The following is a 17,938-nucleotide window of genomic DNA, read 5'->3' as shown; positions in this document are numbered from 1 at the left end:
GGCTGGAGTGATGAAGGGGGAGTTTGAGGTAGACATCCTTCTTCCTGGAGGGCAGGATGGACTGTCCTAAGTTGAATTTATTGATTTAAAAAAAAACATAGAAACTGTAATGTAGGAAACACAGGGGCCTTGGAGATGCCCAACTACTCTCAATTTTCTTGTCATTGCTGTTCATAGGAGCATAAAGTTATAGAGTTGGAAAGGATATGCATCTGGCACATTCTTGCTGGTGCTCTGAAATGCATCTTTCCCATTCACAAGGTGCATTTCATAGTGCATCTGCTACTCAGCTAAGTGTGAACCATAGACCACAATATAGAATCAAAGTGATAATTTTAAAAAAAAAATATTTCTGACCTGGTTACTCTTCTCTGGTTCTCAAGGGACTTTATCACATGGAGACCTATGTGTTTGCATCCCAAAAATGGTTAAAGTGTTGGCATCTCAGAAAAGCACACACATGTGCAATTGATTATCATACACATAGCACAACAACATGTTAAAAGCACATTACTATTATGGGAGTGTGGGTCGAAAGCACATTTGTTTTTCTCGTCTAGCCAGCCAGATCAGCCAAATCAACCCTGGCAATCAATGAGATGACAGATGTTGCAGCCAGATTGCCCTCACATATGGTGCAGAAATATAGGGATCAGATATCAACACTGGCAAAGCCTTGGAAATATCACAAAACAAATTTCTCCTAAAGCTCTGCACTTTACCAAATGGAAGTCCTGCACCTTTTTTGTGCACTGAATTTGGCTGCCCTTCAGTTAAAAGAAGAATTACACAGATCAGATATTTTAAACATATTGCTATCTTACCAACTAATTGTCTCCCAGCTTTGTGTTACTTGGAAATGTTTGACAACCAGTTCTGGAAATCAAGTTTTCACATTCTTTTACAAAAATATAACTTTTCTGAGTTGAACGCTGTTATTGGCATGGATAAGAGGCAATTAAGGGAATTCCTCTTTTGGATTGATTCAAGAAAAGATCTGCAGTCAATTAGGACCTCACAATTTTCCTTTTATTTCATAGAATCATAGAATCATAGAGTTGGAAGAGACCACATGGGCCATCCAGTCCAACCCCCTGCCATGCAGGAAATCCAAATCAAAGCATCTCCAACAGATGGCCATCTAGCCTCTGCTTAAAGACCTCCAAGGAAGGAGACTCCACTACACTCTGGTGGAGTTTGTTCCACTGTCGAACAGCCCTTACTGTCAGGAAGTTCTTCCTAATGTTCAGGTGGAATCTCTTTTCCTGTAGCTTGCATCCATTGTTCCGGGTCCTGTTCTCTGGAGCAGCAGAAAACAAGCTTGCTCCCTCCTCAATGTGACATCCTTTCAAATATTTAAACAGGGCTATCATATCACCTCTTAACCTTCTCTTCTCCAGGCTAAACATCCCCAGCTCCCTGAGTTGTTCCTCATAGGGCAGGGTTTCCAGACCTATCACCATTTTAGTCGCCCTCCTTTGGACACGCTCCAGTTTCTCAATGTCCTTTTTGAATTGTGGTGCCCAGAACTGGACACAATATTCCAGGTGGGGCCTGACCAGAGCAGAATACAGTGGCACTATTACTTCCCTTGATCTATACTTTTATTGATGCAGCCTAGAATTGCATTGGCCTTTTTAGCTGCCGCATCACACTGTTGACTCATGTTCAACTTATGGTCTACTTGGACTCCTAGATCTCTTTCACATGTACTTTCATTCAGCAATATGTCTCCCATCCTATATCTGTGCATTTCATTTTTCTGCCCTAAGTGCAGTACCTTACATTTCTCTGTGTTGAATTTCATTTTGTTAGCTTTGGCCCAGCTTTCTAGTCTATTCAGATCATTTTGAATGTTGGTCCTGTCCTCTGGAGTATTAACTATTCCTCCTAATTTGGTGTCATTTGCAAATTTGATAAGTGTGCTCCCAATTCTGTCATCCAGGTCATTGATAAAGATGTTGAATAACACTGGGCCCAGGACAGAGCCCTGTGAGACCCCTTTTCTCCTTTTTGAAGACTGAACGTTTTAGAGCCAGATATTTGACTAAACTCAAGTCGCCTACTTTGAGAATTGCCTTCACTGAGTTCAACCAATGCCTATTGTGGTTCTAGATGGACGCTACAACAAAGTGCCTTTTGAGAACAGACTATGCATCTGCAGTCAGCCTCAGGTGGAGGATATTGTTCATTACTTGTTAATTTGGCCATTGTACAGCGACCCTAGAAAGAAATTTTTAACACCCTTGCTGACAAACAAAAGAGGGAGCTGTACTGTCGATTTGGTCCAATTCCTTTTGAGTGACACCAACGACTGTGTAACACATAGAGTAGCTCTTTTTGCCATGGCTGCAAAAAAGACTAGAAAGAGAGAGTTAAATAAAATTGCCCTAAATTGCCAGGGAGACGGCAAGTATTAATTAGATTTTATGATTATATCATATTTGTTTACTAATATCCAGGAAAGATGTCTCTTTTTCCATTTGTCCCTTTTAACAGTTAACTATTTTTAACTGCACATTAAATGTTGGGACATTTGTATTCTGTGCCTTTTGTTTTAAATGTTAAATGTTTTATGCTTTTTGATAAGCTTATTTTGTCATGGCCTTTGGCTAGTACAATAAATGTTAACTTGAAGTAAACATTTGTTTTTCAGACATATGTGTAAAAACCTCTTTGATGGCTTGGAAATAAATGCTTTGCACATGCACACAGAATCAGTAGTTACATCACCAGAAGGCACCCAGAGAAATAAATAATTTTATTTATGCAATTTTCTTTATAAAGCATCCCTGACTCTCCTCAGATAATGGCTAATGGGAAAGCCTTAAAAAGGAGACACATTCACACACAAAGAGCTATTAAAGGGAGGGAGTGAATGAAATGGAAATGAAAACATGGTATTTTCCCAAAAATGTCTATTTCCTGATTCATGTCACTTTCTGTTTGGGTTCTAAGCAGTTTGCATGCAGCTTCATCTGAAAAGCAATTGTGAAATTATGCCTATTATCCTGGATAACCCCAGGTTCTGTCCAGTTTAAACTTCCAATTTGTGATAAAGTACAAGGTGCAGAAGAGGAACATCAGAGTGAAAGTGCTGCCTTAAAAAGTATGCAGATATGTTTCCCTCATTACTTAGTCTAGAGCTGTGTCCTCATGGGCCAAATAACACATCCTTGCCCCTTTCTCATGGTGATCTGTCTGGATGATGTAGGGCCCAAATCCCTGGTTCTGGGTGAACTGCCTAGATGACATATGGACAGTTCAGTACTGAACCTGCTCTATGCCACTCTTAAAACATTTTAAATCTCTTTTTGCTCTGGGTCATGTAAGAAAATCCAGAGCCCTCCATGGCGTCAACAGATTCTCACACATGGCCTATTGGGGCCCCTGACACCACCAACACTGGCACAAGTCACTCATTCTGAAGTCAGAATGAGGCACCGAGTCATGTGATTGATTCAGGGTGCCTCGTTCTGATGTGAAAATAAGCAACTTGTGCCAGCTGCAATAGCACCAGGTGGCACAGGGGGACATGTATGCAAACAACTGCCTGGTGTTGCAACAGAGCATCTAAGGTAGTGGGAGGGGGACCATGGGGCAGTTTCAGGGCCAGAATACTCCAGCCTGCTCCCAGAGTACTCTGGCTCACACAGACATCACCTTGGTGGGTATTTTCATTTGAATGGCATACTCTGTGCACCTATGGTTGATGCCTGCTGTACTGGGTTTAATGGCATCCCCCATGCTTCCGCTGGTAACATCACCCAAAGAACCTATGTCTTGTGCCATCAAGGTGAGTCATCCCTAAGTCTCAGGGTTGGGCCCTGAACTGAGAACCCAAGACGGTTCTGATCTGACAACTTCATTAATAGCACACTTTCCTGTCACTGCATTTTGACATGCCTATTACTTGGAACTGTATTCAAAGGGATGACATGGGCTAAGAAAGATAAGATGTAAAGATTTAAAGACCCAGTGGCAGCAATATTCCAGAAGAGGAAGGAAAGAAGGGAGAATAGATCAGCATAAGGGAATTGACTTGGATAGGTTCAACTTTTAAAGGCCTAATGCAGGACTGAACAAAGCACTTCCTCCCAGATGTTGTTGAATTGTAACTTCCAGAACAAAAACCGAGAAAGAATTTGATAAAGAAACTAATGGAAATGAACTTCTGTGTAATGGATATAACTTTAGTGCATTTATTGGAGGATAGCAATGAGCAGATTACACGAGTGATGGCAAATTTTCTAATGGAGGCAACAAAAATTTGGTATAAATTGAACAACTGTAATCCATAGAATTACATGTTATACGGACGGAATTTTATAGTATTTATGTTAATAATTTTAGTTTAAAATTTTAACTTTGTATGATGTTTTTTTTTTTATTGAGATGCCTAATAAAGGTTATGGTATGGTATGGTATAACTTCCAGAACCGTTGGCTCTCCTCTGAAAGAGCTTGGGTGATAAGCCCACCCACTCCCCTGCCCAGTCCCAATAACTGCTGCCTGAGGAAGCTACCTCATTCTGGTTAATAGTAGTGGTGACACCAGGTGATTGATGTCTACAAAGAACAAATGACAAAGGTACATTCACAATCAGAAAACAGTGGTTCCTTTTTTTATGATATGCATACATAGTTCATTCCTGGGTCCAGGGCAGAATGTATCCTACATCGTGAAGGGAGAATATCCTGTTCTTTCAAGAGATACCATCAATGTTTGTCCTATTGGTTTGTCTGAAACTGTCAGTTCATTTAAAGAGGAAGAAGAAAAGAAAGCAACCCAGATTATCCTCTGGGAACAGTAAAGACTCCAAAATACATGTTCCCATCATTCAACACTGACAGCATCTTAAAAATTTGGTCTTTTTTGTCCCACTAGTCTGCTGGTGAGTCAACATCTTCTGCTTCTATAGTGTGAAGTTCCTCCATCTTCTTTTTGGTGTCTCAAATCAGAGTTGGAAGAGACCACAATGGCCATCCAATTCAATCCCCTGCTACACAGGAATACAGGACATAGAATCAAGGCACCCCTGACAGATGGCCATCCAGCCTCTGATTAAATCCATCCTAGGGAACTTGTAGAAATGTCAGTATGGATTGCATGTGTATTAGTATGCCCCAGTCTTTCTAGAATCTTGTTGCACTACCATGAGGCAAGGTGAAAATGCCAGTAGGGTGCAAGCTATTGTGGGCAGTCAAGTAGGAGGAAGGCAGATCCAACTGTTCTCCTGAAAAAGGCCCAATGAAATAATCAGAACCACCCATTCATTTCTTAAAGCTTCAGCCAGAATTATGACTTGCATCCATTCATGGAAGGATGGGTCTGTCCTGAGGTTTTCTCCTATGTTCTTTCTATTTCTTAGACGACAAAGGGAATTACCATCAAGTATTGTTGCAACTCTAGTAAGTTCTGCATTCATGACAAATCAAATGTTGGCTCCCTAACTTTATTTCATGTTCAATGCACTTTATTTTGCAATCTACCCAAAATTATTGAGGAAGCCTATAAAAGAAAGTGATCGTTCTGTGTACCTCTATTCCATAGGGCAGTCATTTAGTGTGTCCCTATCCTAAGTGTACAATTTATAGGGGTGTGCAGATGTTTCCTCCCTGCATACTCTGCCAATGTGAGGAGTGGGTGAGGAAGACTATATTGGCCATGCCTTTAAGTTATGATTTGTTTAGGAACCAGGGTCCCCAATAGCTCTAAAAGAAAAAGGGAATTACCTCTCATCGAAGTGATATATTTCCTAGCCCCTTGCCCATGCCCCACTTTCACAGAGGAATAGAAACATGGAATCACAGAACTGGAAGAGACTCCAGAAGCCATCCAGTCCACTCCCATTGTGCCATTCAGGAAGACACAATTAAAGCATTCCTGACAGATGTCCAGCAAGCCTACATTTAAAATCTTCCAAAGAAGGAAACTCCACCAACTTCTGAGGGAGTGTGTTCCACCGTCAAACAGCTCTTACTGTCAGGAAGTTCTTCCTAATGTTTAAGTGGAATCTCTTTTCCTGTAGCTTGAATTCATGGTTCCATGTACTACTGTCTGGAACAGCAGAAAACAAGATTGTTCCTCAATAAGACATAATATGATGATGATGATGATGATGATGATGATGATGATGATGATGATGATGATGATTCCACTCTTCAGCCAAAAGGCTATCAGAGCAGTTTGCAAATTGTTAATTAGACATTTCCCTGCTCTCAGGCTTACAATCTAAAAAGACAAGACACAAAAGGAAAAGGGAATGGCAGTGGGGAGAAGGGAAAGTCCAGCAGATCTTCTCTCCCTCAGAGGCCTGGACCACAGCAGATGGGCTGGAGGGAGGGCTCTTCTTCTTACTCTGATTAGGCCTGATGGAGTTGGCCTGCTCTTCCTTCCCTCTGGATGGTGGATGGGGGGGGGGGGGGCTTCTTCTTTTCAGGCAAGGCCTGAAAGAGCTGGCATGCCTTTCTCTCCCTCTGGATGATGGTGGATATTTAAACATTTAAAATATTTAAATATTTAAAAGGACTATCATGTCACGTCTTAACCTTCTCTTCTACAAGCTAAATATACCCAGCTCCTTAAGTTACCCCTCATATATCTCTCTAACAACATAATAGTGGAAAATCCTAGATGCCATTGCTCTTGTCTCTGGAATGGCCATTTTGGGTATTCTCACTCCAAGTATCCACTTTGAGATAGAGACTGAGTCCTTTATGTGCTTTGCACACCAAGTCCAAGCAATGTGAATGGGTTTGTAGACTCCTCTTCTGCTGACTCGGTCTGTGGTATCCTTTATGGATTAAGAAGCACAGCCCTCCCTCGGGGTCCATCTGCCTTGGTCCAGACCTCAGAGGGAGAGAAGAAATGCTGGACCTGATCCCCTTCCCCACCACCACTCCCTTCTCTTTTTGTGCTGTGTCTTTTTAAATTGTAAGCATGAGGGCAGGGAACCATTTTAATAATAATAATAATAATAATAATAATAATAATAATAATAAGCCACTCTGGGAGCCTTTAGGGCTGAAGGGTGGGGTATAAATACTGTAAATAAATAAAAATAAATACAGAGCTCTTGCAACATTGTCCAACCATCCTTCCAACCCCCATTCTATCCAACAAGTGCCTTGGGAAGATAGGGCTCTAAACCCATGTTGCATGAATATAAGAGCTCTGTTTCTTGAGTCAGTCTGCATGCCATCATTGCTGTGAACTTTCTAGACTTTGGAATGAGGTGGCCAGTTTCTTCATCGTTGTGAGGGCTGGAAAAATAGCATTCTTGGACAAGGGAAAGTGGGTTACCCACTGATGTTTTACTTACAGCTGTGATCAGTGGCATCACTAGGGTTGGCATCACCACCACCACCCCAGTGCCATATGAAATACTTAGTAATGCTTTTTATTATTATTTTTTGTGCTGATGTTACTTGTAAATCTTAATTCCCATATATCACTGAATGTAATGGTAATATTTGTGAGACAAACAAGTAGCAAAATTAAACTATGCCTTTAAATTACAATATCATATGCATGGGCTACATGTATTTACATGCATATAATTTCATGTGATTAATGTGAAAATTTGGTAGGATGTGTTGTTTTTAAATAAAAATTTAAAAGAATAAAATTCTCATCCCACTCCCACCATCTCTTCAGTGTTTTAAAGGGAAGAAGGTAAACGCCACAGCCGATTTCTGCCCAAAGGCAGATATTTGGGGAGCAGTGATGTACCCCTCTTAGGGTGCCACTTGGTGCAGTCCACACACCTCACAAACCCCCTAATGACAGCCCTGGCTATGATCACTGAGAAATGGCCTCCCTGCTTCTTCATTTCCTTGCATCCTGCCATCGCCCATGCAACACAAGAGATTCACAACTGTTAATATCAGTGGGATATGGTGCACTACTTAGAATCCCTCTACATTGGATCTCATTCTCAACTGTCTACAGTCTGGGATGACTTCTGCATGCATAGTTATGCAAACTGAGCTCCATCCAAAAGAGACAACACTCTTATCAAGGCCATACAACTTGCAGTGCACACTTTTAATAAACAATGGGTTACAATTTCTATATTTAATCTGCCTTTAATAACTTGGTCATTGGATTCATCTTCTTTCTTCTGCTATTTTCACTGCCTTCTTCAGAGTAGGTCTGTTTCCATTCCATGAGCAAAGATCCACATCAAAGATTAGGAAACTGGTTTGCAGCATCTTCCATTGATCCCACAGTTGGCTGGTAGACTTTCACCAGAGGGGCATTCTTCAGTCAATGGAACATGGCAGTAGCCTCCCAGAGCAGCACAGGCTTCTGTTGTTGGTGGTTCCTCTGGACAAAAGAAAAATTGGAGAATTCTTTCACTGATGAGACTTTGACTCTTTCCTAGTGAAAGATGGAAATGGCCTCCCTAATCAGGACCATGCTGTGTTGTTGCTGGTTTTACTGCATAGAAAGAAAGAAAAAACCAGAGAGAGGATTATATCATTGATGAGAACATACCCTACAAATATCTTTAAAAAAAAAAACTGATTTGGCAGGAACAGACTTGATTAATTTTTCTGTCTTCCCATTTTTTTCCAGCTGTTTTTTAAATGTCTCAGCTTCCTTCTCCTCCTCCCACTTTCCTCTTTGTTCTCAGCTTTCTTCAATTGGTGTAAAACTGAATTCAAAGTGCAACAGGGTTTTGCACTTCATTAACTCAGCAAGTGGGAAAGGAGCACAGAGGATGAATCTTGCCCTTCCCAGGAGACTCAGGCAAAAACCATCTGTTTCAGCCTCTCCTAGTTTGTGAATTCTTCCTCACTGATAATGTTTGCTATTCTGATGTTACTTGGCCACACATGTCCTGGTTGTCATCTGTGAAGTTCTGGAGGGCATTTGAGAACTTGTGTGGCTCATCAAAAATGGCAACAGCTTCAGAGAGGGGTGAAGGTCTTGTTTTGACCAGGAGTACGGTCAATATCATTGTCTGTTAATAATGTTTAGTTTCTCACAGGTGAGCAGCTGTGCTCCAATGTATCTGGAGGTCTTACTGAATCCTTCCTGTCAGCTGAGATAAACTGAGGCTGGCTGGCTCAGGCCAAAATCCTATCTAGTCTAGTCACCAGATGCCTCTAGGTCAGGATGTCTATGAAGAAGAGAGGTACATTTGGGGGACATGTTATGAATACTCAATGATATGGGAAATGGTCCCCTTTTATCTGGATCAGGAGTGCTTTTTTAAAAGTCTAGATCTGAATATCTTTAGAATATATTTTATTTAATTTTTATTTAAGTATTTATGTCTTGCTTGTATCCAAGGATCTCAAGGTAAGGTACAATAAAAACAATTTAAAACTGTTAACACTAATTTTAAAACACTAAAACCATATTAAAACCATTTAACACTTAAAAAATACGTCAACTTAAAACCAGTTATAGCTGTTTACAACTATAGCACATGCACCAATATGGATAAAATCAATTAGGCCCTAAACACTTTCATTTTAAAAGTCATGTTTTGACTTGGCATTAGAATGATACCAGTGTTGGAGCCAATCAAGCCTCTAAGGGGAGGGTATTTTGCAATCGCGTGCCATAGCAGAGAAGGCCCTCTCCTGTTTCCTTCTGTTAGTGTATTGCTTCCAGTGGCAGGACAGTATGGAAGGGGTATGAGGCCAAAATCGGGGAGGAGGAAGGGAAGTCCCAGCAGATCCACTCAGCTTGCTATTTTGCTTTCTGATGCGTTTGTTTAAAAAATAGGAAATGAAGTGCATTTCATAAAGGACATAGTTTTCTTTGGTATCCTCTTTTTGCTTTTCTATCTCTGATTTAGGTTGCCAGTTCAGGATCATTCCAGATTCTGAAGTTTCATAGCCAAAACCTGCAACCCTGGAAGAGAAAACCTTTTTTTCTGCTGCTCCAGAAGCAGCAGAAGGAGCAATGGATGCAAACTACAGGAAAAGAGATTCCCCCTCAACATTTGGAAGATTATCACATTACCTTTGCTCTCAGCATAGATGTGGGATATAACTTTAAAAAGGCAGATCATATCACATCCACCCATCGCCAGGTAGCAGTCAGCCCATTTGCAACCCAGGTTTCTCCAGGCTTCCCTCGCATCTTTTCATGGATGGGATTTTTCCCCTTCTTGAAAAGTTGTGGCAGAAGCACGGGTTGCAAATGAAATGTCTGCTGCCTGGCGATGGGTGAATGTGATAAGATCCACCTTCTTAAAGTTACATCCTGTATCTATGCCGGGGGCAAAGGTAATGCGATAATCTCCTAGGAAGAACTTCCTGATAATAAGAGCTGTTCGACAGTGGAACATACTCCCTCAAAGGGCAGAGGAATTCCCTTCTTTTGAGGGCTTTTAAAAGATGTTGGATGGCCATCTGTCGCGTGTGCTTTGGTTCTGTGTTCCTGCATGGCAGGGGGTTTGACCGGATGGCCCTTGAGGTCTCTTCCAACTCTCTGATTCTCTGATTCTATAACAGCTCCTGATCATGCAAAAACCTGCAACTTTGGAACAGCCTCTCGTGATGCCATGAAGTGTTCACAGCTTATCATTGACATCCACACACACATACACAAAGAGAATATTTTTGTGTTTGGAAACTAAGAAATCTTAGCTAAAGGGTCTTGTGCCATATCAAGGTGAATTGAAGAGATTATTCCTCTTCATGTTTAATCTGGCCTACTTCTAGCCAGAAGATGGGTGAAAAGCAGAACAAAAGATTTCTGTTCCACACAAACTGTGATGGGAGGAGGAGGCTAATTAAGTAACTAAGTAGATGGTGCCACCACCCTGTAAAGTCTTTGCAAATTGCAGCAATAAATCAATTAAGCCTTGCAAAATTGCTCCTGCTCTACTAGCAGGCACACAGCCCTTTCTTCTTGCCCAAAGCTGAATCTACCAAAACTGGAGAATTTGCACCTGCATCTCCCATATGGAGATGGCTGATGGACACTTGGAGACTTTGGGCTAGGCCTTGAGAGCTAGCAACTCTACCCTAAATACAGAATCATTCTGTTTCTTGGAGACCAGTATCACAATTAAAGCCAGTGAATAAATGTCATGTTGATTTTTCATTGTGGTGAAAGAAAATAAATTTTCTCCACTCCACGTGATCAGTACTTTTTGTTCTTCCCTGTCTTCAAGGAAGAACATTATCAATATCCCAGATATATATATATATATATATATATATATATATATATATCTTGTTTTGAAAAATAGATAATATCAAAGCTCTCTATTTGGTTAACCTTCAATTAAAGCACATTTTTAAAACAACAACAATGAGGATAGTGTTCAAGTTTAGAAACAGAAAAGCATTCAGTATGCATTTCTCTGGGGAGCAATTTTTGTTATCACTTAAGATGGATATTTTTCTTGTCCTTCCTGCTGGATTCTAGAGCTGGAATTCTGACACATCCTGACTGGGACACATGCACGCTTAACCTAAAGTTATGTGTACATATGTCTTTTCAGTTCTTCATGCACGGAGGTATCCAGTAGGGCATACACAGGGCCACAGGAGGATCTACAAAGAGCATCTCAAAATCTGAGTAGGTATATGTTTGAGAAAGTGATTTTTCTTTTTTTTCCTAAACAATTTTACTGTCATATGCATCTTATCATTATCTTATACTTATCATTTTACTGTCATGCGCATCTTATCTGCAGTGACCCAGCCTTCCTCTTCAGCAGCTGCTCCTAGACTCTGGAACGACCTGCTGGACGAGATCCAGCAGATCACAATCTTGGAAACCTTTAAGAAGGTTATTAATATGGATCTCTTCTGGCAGGCCTTTCCAGACTAGAGCATCCTTGCTGACCTGCCTCCCCCCTCCTTTTTCTCCCATTATCCCCCATCTTTATCTTTATTCTACGCAGATCCCACCTGAAACTATTTCATTTTAATCATTATTGTATATTAATTTTTGTAACTTCTTTTCTTCATTTAATCTCCTTTTAGCATTTCATTATGTTTTTATGACTTGGGGGAGGGATGAGCAACTTGGAATTTTTAATGTATTCTCTTTTAACTGTATTTTGCTGTACTGTTGTAATCCACTTGGATTGCTAGAGATTAAGCGGATTATTATTATTATTATTATTATTATTATTATTTCTTAATACAGCCATGTTTGTTCTTTTCATAGAATCATAGAGTTGGACTGGAAGAAAGGCCATCCAGTCCAACCCCATTCTGCCATGCAGAAACACTGAATCAAAGCATCCCCGACAGATGGCCATCCAACCTCTGTCTAAAGACCTCCAAAGGAGATTCCACTCTGAGGGAGTGTGTTCCACTGTTGAAGAGCTCTTGTTGTCAGGAAGTTCCTCCTAATGTTGAGGTGGAATCTCTTTTCCTGTAGCTTGCAAAAATAGATGAAATACTAATTTCAATATTAATGACAACCATATCAACCATAATTATTCTTACCATGATATCTTTCCATATACATTTTCTTTAACATTCCATTTGCCCTCAAACCCCCCCCCCCAAATCTTGGGGGTCTGTTGCTCCTCTTGCATTAAAATTTCTCTACTGCTGTCTTCTTAGTACTTCTCTCCCAAATTCCTTTTAACTCACTTAACCATCTCTTTCTGAAACCCGATTTGATTTTTGTTATTTTTCTACTACAAAACTGTACATTTTCTGATTTTTATCTTCTCCTAGTTTTAAAAATATCACTGCTTTCTGCCTCTATAAATATATACTTTCTTGTATTTTTCCTTATATCTAAGGCCATCTAACTTTACAATATCTCACTGATGGCTCCCAAATATCTTCCTTATCCGCAATTGTCTTTTAAGTACATAGTCAGTCTGTCCATTTCCATTGTATTCAACGTCATCAGTAACCAATCATCTAAAGATGGTATCTCTGAATTCTTCCATTGTTTTGCGAACACCATTCTTGCCACAGTTGCCATATATAAGATTATTTTCAGATGTTTTCTACATTCTTTCTCCTCTATTATATTTAATAAAATAATTCTGGTTCCTTTTTTAAATTTATTTCAAATATTTCTTGAATTGTTTTATGTATTTCTTTCCAATTTTTTTTTTACAGGTCCACCCCATATGGTAGAACAAACCTTTTTCTCCACATTTCCAGCATTTGCATTCTCAATTTTTATACATTTTGGCCAATTTTGATGGTGTTATATGCCATCTGTACAATATCCTTTAAAAGTTTTCTTTTATATCAATACATGCCATAAACTTCAAATCCTTGCCCCATTGTCCTTCCCACTTCTTCAATTGTGTTATGTCCTATGTTTTGGAACCATTTTATCATTGAGGATTTTATATTCCAACTCTATTTTTAAGCACAGATTATATAGCTTCAATATTGGTCCATTTTTATTCTCCATTAGTATTTCAACTAATTCTGTTTTCTGCTTTGTAATTCCATTTTCTTTTAGATCTCTTTTAACTCTCTCTTTTAGTAGTAAGTATGGAAACCACTGACAGGTCATTTTTTCACTCAGTTCCACTCTTTCTTTTATTTTGGAGTTTTCCCCGATCCAATTCAAAATTTCTTTGTATGTTAGCCATCCTTTTTCTCTGAATTTCTCTATTTCTTTAAAAATGCTTCATGTGGCAATACTCATTCTGGTAACTGTCTCTAGAATTTCTGTGTGTCTGTTTTCCAAATCCTGAGTAATGAACGTCTTATAATGTGGTCATTAAATTCGTTATTTAGTTCCAATTTATTATACCACAACTAGGCATGCCAGCCATATCTGATATTAAAGCCTTCAAGCTTTAACAGTCTTTCGTCTTTCAAGTTTGTCCAGTCTCTCAATCAATTCAGGCAATATGCATGGTAATATATTTTAGGATATAGTAGTCCCAGTCCTCCTTTATCTTGTCTCCATCAGATTTTTCCATTTTATCCTGGGGTTGTTGTTTTTTTCCAACCCAAACAAATTTTGTTAGATCCTTTTTCCATTGCTCCAGTGGATTATCATTTAGTATCACTGGTACATTTTCAAATAAGAACATCATTTTTGGTAATATGCTCATCTTAACTGAGGTGATTCTTCCCATTAACAATATTTAGTTTGGACCCTTTTTCAAGGTCCTTTTTAATCTCTTGTCATGTTGTTTTATAATTTATTATCAAAAAGCTCTGCATTTTTACTAATCAGATGATTTTTTTTACTAAGATGATTTTTCTTGTACTCTGGGTCCAAGGGTTTAAGGCATGGATGGACAACTGTCAGGGGTTAGAGGATTTGCTTTGGTTCTCCAGAGGGTGACTAGATCCCAGGGCCTGAACCATCTTCTCAGGGTGAAGAGAAATCTCAAGGTGAAAGTATTCTCTTGAAATGTGATTTTTTTTTTCTCCATTTGGTTACACTTGATTTGAATGGCGCACACTAAGAAACTCTGGTTGGTACTTAATGTGGCATGCTTAATGATTTCAGCAGGACCTGAACCTTGTAACATGCCTCTTATAGCATCAGCATGGTCCATATCCTGCAGCATCACAAAGGGTCATCCCTCTCAGGTTTAGGCCCTGAAATCTCAGGGTCTTGCACAGTCCTGAGCTGGCAGACCTTTCCACATGGGAACTTGGAGACCACCCCACCACCAAATACCCAAACTTTTGTAATGTATTTGCTCTGAAATGACACTCCACCTAGAGGGGATGAGGGACATTTTTTTCATCCTTCTAGCCCTTTCTGAGCCATTTTAGGCCCATGAAAGGCCCCTGTGTCCAATAGGAAGTAACCTTGGAATTAGAAAAAAAAAAAACCTCTCTTGAGTCTAAAATAACACAGGAAGGACAAAAACATGATGAAAGCCCACAGATATTGCGGAATTTGGGAGTCAAAAAGAAAAAAAAGTGGACCCTTGGGGATTTGGGGGCCACCAGCAGGTTTTAAAGTTTAAAGCCTGCACTTTATTTACTGTTATATATGAGAGCCAGCCCGGTGTAGTGATCTGAGTGTGGAATTAGGGCTCTGGGAGACCAGGGTTCAGCTCCTTGCTTAACCATGGAAACACATTGGGTCACTTTGGAGAATTCATACACCATCAAAAGTCATTCTCTCTGGGTCAAAACAAGATGCCCAGCTGTGTGATCGATGCTGGGCACCTCATTTTTGGCCTCAGATGGAGCAACTCACAGCAGCAGTGGCCAGCACAGCAGGACATGCATGTGATCAGCCATCTAGTATCATCCAGGTAATTGGGGGGGGGGGGGGGGGGGGACATCAGGACAGCTTTTGGACTTGAATACTCCAGGCTGCTCCTGGAGTATTCTGGGCCATGCAGACACAACCAAGATTAGTAGAGTGCAAACTTCGGTCCTCCGAGGGTTTTGGACTTCAATTCCCAGAATTCCTGACTATTGGCTAAGTTGACTGAGTGTTCTGGGAATCTAAGTCATCTATAGGGCCATGGTTTGGGGACCACTGGGCTATACTGTGAGCAAATGAAAGAAGCTTTGGAGACACGATGCCACTGGTTCCTCAAGTCTATTCTGGATTCAAGATGACCTTCAAAATATGAAGCCAATCCTTTAGGACAGTCCTGATATTCTTGGATGGCAATTCTCTGCAGCCCTAGCCACCATAGCTACTGTAAGCAATTATGAGGGTTGAGGTTCAGCAACGTCTGGAGAGTTACATGTTATCCAACCCTACTTTAGAGGAAAAGTAAGAAATCCAAAACAGCCCAAGCTGTCAGAGGGTAAATATCCATTGATCTGGCAACCATCTTTTGCTTGGATAGAATTTCCCTTTCAACAGAAACCTAGGACAATAAAAAGAAGTCTGGCTGTGTTTAAAATATTGTCAGTATGAGCTGCTCAGCAGCTGCACTTACTTTTGCAGCATCTGGCATTAATGCCACAGTTGGCTGGAAGAGATCCATAGAGGCATTTCTTACTCAGAGGAATCTGGCAGTAGCCTCCCAGATCTCGACAGGAATTGGGTTGCCCTGTGCAAAAGAGCAAGCACACACTCCATAAAAGGTTGTGATCTCAGATGAGGCTTGGATTTTCCAAGCCAAAATCTGAGATGTAGGGAGGGCCTCTCAAGGCATCATTACGCATTGTGCATTAAGTGCCAGCCACAGAATCACACACACACACACACACACACACTCACAGAGTACATATTTTCTTGTTTGGAAACCAAGAGAGAAATCTTAGCTAAAAGGTCTATTCCTAGATGAAAGTGAAATGAAGGATTACTCCTTCTCTCTTATTTAAGGAGACAGAATAAAGAACATTTAATTCAAGTGGTTTTCTGCACTGGAGTATCCTGGTCCCGGAACTAGCAGCATTAGCAATAGTATTTACACTTCTATAGCATTTATCACTCTCTAAGCATAGTTTTTTGTGGGTTTTTCGGGCTATGTGGCATCTTTCGATGCCAGCCACAGATGCTGGCAAAATGTCAGAAAGAAACTCTGGTAGAACATGGCCACATAGCCCGAAAAACCCACAAAAAACTATGGATGCCGGCCATGAAAGCCTTCGACTTTACTCTCTAAGCAGTTTACAATCTGTAAGCCAAATGCCCTGAACAAGATGGGTACTCATTTTACCAAACTACGAAAAGATGAAAGGCTGAGGCAACCCTGGAGCCCTGGGATCAATCTCACAACCTTGTTGGCTCCAATACTGGCATTTAACCACTGCACCACCAGGAAGGGGCCACCCGGGTGCCATTCCCCCCTCCATTATGGGCAAGGGAAGGGGCCACTTGGGGCCATGTGAGTCTGAGGAAAAACACATTTTACCGCATCTCAAAGTGTCCTCAAAATGGCCCCATTCCATCGCCCAGCTGCAAGCCATGCCCATTCAGTGCTGAGGAGCATCCTTTGCTTCGGTCGGAATTTATCTCAAAATGGTAATGCACATACCATAGATACTTAACTATATATATATAAAACACTTAATATTTCAGGATTCTGGATAAGAGAGGGTGAACCTTTACTTGCACACTGCCCTGAGATCTTTTGATATATGGTGGGATAGAAATAATTCAGTAGATAATAAATAAAAATAAATAACGTATTTTCCGGCATATAAGAGGACCAGGCGTATAAGACGACCCCCAACTTTTTAAATAAAAATCTAGGGTTTAGCCTATACTCACCATATAAGGCTACCCTCCTCCTGAGTAGTGCGGCAGCCAGCAGTGCACGCGCACGCCAGCTTCAAGGGGCCACCGAAGGCCCCTTAGAAGCCGGCACAAGGCTGCCGGCCTCCCAGGCCTCCAGAGGCCTGGGAGGCCAGTGGCCCCAGAGCACGCACGCCGGCCTCTGAGGGGCCTCTGAAGGCCCCTCAGAAGCCGGCGCAAGTCTACCAGCTTCCCAGGCTTCTGGAGGCCTGAGAGGTCGGCGGCTGCAGAGCATGCGCGCTGGCCTCTGAGGGGCCTCCAAAGGCCCCTCAGAAGCCGGCGCGAGGCTGCCGGCTCCCCAGACCTCCAGAGGCCTGAGAAGCCGGCGGCCCCGAGAACGCGTGCGCCCGCCTGGCCACAGGGATGCCAGGCTCAACCCAGCATACAAGGCGACCCCGGACTTTTGACCCAATTTTATTGGGTCAAAATGTCGCCTTGTATGCCGGAAAATACGGTAACCACCTTGCCCCCATACATTTGCAGCTTCTCCCTCCTGTCTATGACAATCAAGATGGTGTCTGGAAGCTTCCTGATGTTGTCTTAAAAAACAAAGTTATTCTTACAGTCTCTTACCCTGAACTGATCCTGGCTGAAATGACCCTTATTTTCATGAATGATTCAGGCTATAATCTTTATTTCTGAGCTTACAAATTATACATGGCTTTTATGTCTCCCCTTTCTGTCCCCAGCAACCATTTCACAAGAGAGGATACTGGGCCAGTCACTCTGCAATCAGACTTGCAATTGTGGTATCTTCTTCTCCTTGAATTCTTTCCATTCTTGGTCCTTGTGATAAAAA

The sequence above is a fragment of the Sceloporus occidentalis genome, unplaced genomic scaffold (genome assembly GCF_023333645.1).
Source record: "Sceloporus occidentalis isolate IW3139 unplaced genomic scaffold, rSceOcc1.0.p SCAF_6, whole genome shotgun sequence".
Taxonomy (NCBI): domain Eukaryota; kingdom Metazoa; phylum Chordata; class Lepidosauria; order Squamata; family Phrynosomatidae; genus Sceloporus; species Sceloporus occidentalis.
The sequence above is the reverse complement of the archived record's forward strand: the minus strand, read 5'-3'. Positions refer to the sequence as shown.